The sequence below is a fragment of the Apium graveolens genome, chromosome 6, assembly GCF_009905375.1.
Source record: "Apium graveolens cultivar Ventura chromosome 6, ASM990537v1, whole genome shotgun sequence".
Classification (NCBI taxonomy): domain Eukaryota; kingdom Viridiplantae; phylum Streptophyta; class Magnoliopsida; order Apiales; family Apiaceae; genus Apium; species Apium graveolens.
Genome location: NC_133652.1, coordinates 228,939,744 through 228,942,402, shown reverse-complemented (window position 1 = coordinate 228,942,402; position 2,659 = coordinate 228,939,744).

The window sequence follows — 2,659 nt, the reverse complement described above, 5'->3', positions numbered from 1 at the left end:
AGAGTTTAAGGAAAGAGCTGGCCCTAGCATAACCTTTGGAGATGACAGCAAAGGGTTTACTATGGGATATGGCTTGATTTCAACAAGGAATGTCATCATTGATGAAGTTGCATTAGTTGATGGTCTCAAACATAACTTACTGAGCATCAGTCAACTATGTGATAAAGGGAATACAGTTTCCTTCAATTCTGAAGCCTGTGTTGTCACTAGTAAGAAAGACAACAAAGTGGTTCTAACTGGAGTTAGAAAAGGAAATGTGTACTTAGCTGACTTCAACTCTGCAAATACAGAATCTATTACTTGTCTCTTCAGCAAAGCAAGTTCAGATGAGAGTTGGCTATGGCACAAGAAGCTATCCCATTTGAATTTCAAGACAATGAATGATCTAGTCAAAAAGGACCTAGTAAGAGGAATTCCTCTTGTTGAATTCTCAAGGGATGGTTTGTGTGATGCTTGTCAGAAAGGCAAACAAAGGAAAGCATCATTCAAAAAGAAGCTTGAAACAATAATTGATGAACCATTATAGCTGCTACATATGGATTTGTTTGGACCAGTCAATGTATTGTCAATTGCAAGAAAAAGATATTTCTTAGTGATTGTAGATGATTTCTCAAAGTTTTCATGGGTCTATTTTCTTGGATCAAAGAATGAAGCAAGTGAAATCATTATCAATCACATCAGGCAAGTCAATAATCATCCTGACCTGAAGGTTAGGAATATCAGGAGTGACAATGGAACTGAGTTCAAGAATTTATCAATGAGGCTGTTCTGTGAAGAAAATGGAATCATGCATGAGTTCTCAGCTCCAAGAACACCTCAGCAAAATGGGGTAGTTGAAAGAAAGAACAGATCTTTAATTGAGGCTGCCAGAACAATGCTTGAAGAATCAAAGTTACCAACATATTTCTGGGCTGAAGCTGTTAATTGTGCCTGTTTCACTCAAAATATCTCTTTGATCAATCAAGCTAAAGGCATGACTCCTTATCAGTTGTTCAAGAGAAGAAAACCAACTCTAAACTTTCTTCATGTCTTTGGATGTAAATGCTTTATACTAAGGAATCAATCTGACCATAAAGGGAAGTTTGATGCAAAGGCTGATGAAGGGATATTTGTTGGTTATTCAGCTGGAAAATCTTATAGGGTCTACAATCTAAGAACCAACATTGTTATGGAATCTGTGCATGTTGTGTTTGATGATAAAAAGATTGATGGACTAACAGATGAGGGACAATATGAGAGACTCAAATTTGACAACATTGAGATATATTGTGATGATAGTGAAGAGGAGACTGATGGAGATAACACTTCAAAAGGGATTCAAAACATGCCCTTGGATAATGCACAAAATACTGCATCCGTTGAAAGTCAGAATTCTGCATCCGTTGATAGAGGCAATGCAGTATCCGTTGAAAGACATGGTGTATCATCCATTGAAGTACTAAATGAAGCATCCGTTGATCATAGTTTATCAACGGATAATCGATTTACATCATCAGTTGATAGAACTCCAAGTTCCCTGCAAAGGACCAACAACTCAGGGGGAGTTTCAACTAGTCAACACTCTGTCTCACATCATGACAATACTGAGGCCACCTCATCTAGAGCACATCTTCCACTTCAAAGGAAATGGACCAAGAATCATCCCTTTGAACTGATCATTGGTGATGCATCATCTAAAGTGCAAACAAGAAGAGCTACTCAAGATGAATGTCTGTATAGTAGTTTTCTATCTCAGGAGGAACCTAAGAAAGTGGAAGAAGCCTTATTGGATCCAGATTGGATATTAGCTATGCAGGAAGAGCTAAACCAATTTGAGAGAAACCAAGTTTGGAAGCTGGTACCCAAACCAAAGAACAAGAGTCCTATTGACACAAAATGGGTATTCAGAAACAAGATGGATGAAAATGGCATTATCATAAGGAATAAAGCCAGATTGGTTGCTAAAGGCTATTCTCAGCAAGAGGGAATAGATTTTGATGAGACATATGCTCCTGTTGCAAGACTTGAAGCCATCAGAATTTTTCTAGCCTATGCAGCTCATGCCAATTTCAAAGTCTATCAAATGGATGTCAAGAGTGCATTTCTAAATGGGAAATTAGAGGAAGAAGTCTATGTAAGTCAACCTCCAGGATTTGAAGATCCAAATTTTCCAGACTATGTATATTATCTGTTGAAAGCACTCTATGGACTGAAGCAAGCACCTAGAGCCTGGTATGAAACCTTATCAAAATTTCTTTTGGAGAATCACTTCACTAGAGGTACTGTTGATAAAACTCTCTTCTTTAGGAATGTTAATGGCTCTAGTATACTTGTTCAAATTTATGTAGACGACATAATATTTGGTTCTAAAGATGATAAACTTTGTAAAAAGTTTGCTAAGCTAATGCAAAGTAATTATGAAATGAGCCTTATGGGAGAACTAACCTATTTTCTTGGTTTACAAATTAAACAAGTTAGTAATGGAATTTTCATTAGTCAAACTAAATATATTCATCATCTTTTAAAGAAGTTTGACTTAATGGAATGTTCATCTGCAAAAACTCCCATGGCCACTGCCACCAAACTTGAATTAAATAAGACTGAAAGGTCTGTGGACATTACAAGTTATAGAGGCATGGTTGGTTCACTTTTATATTTAACTGCTAGCAGACCAGATATA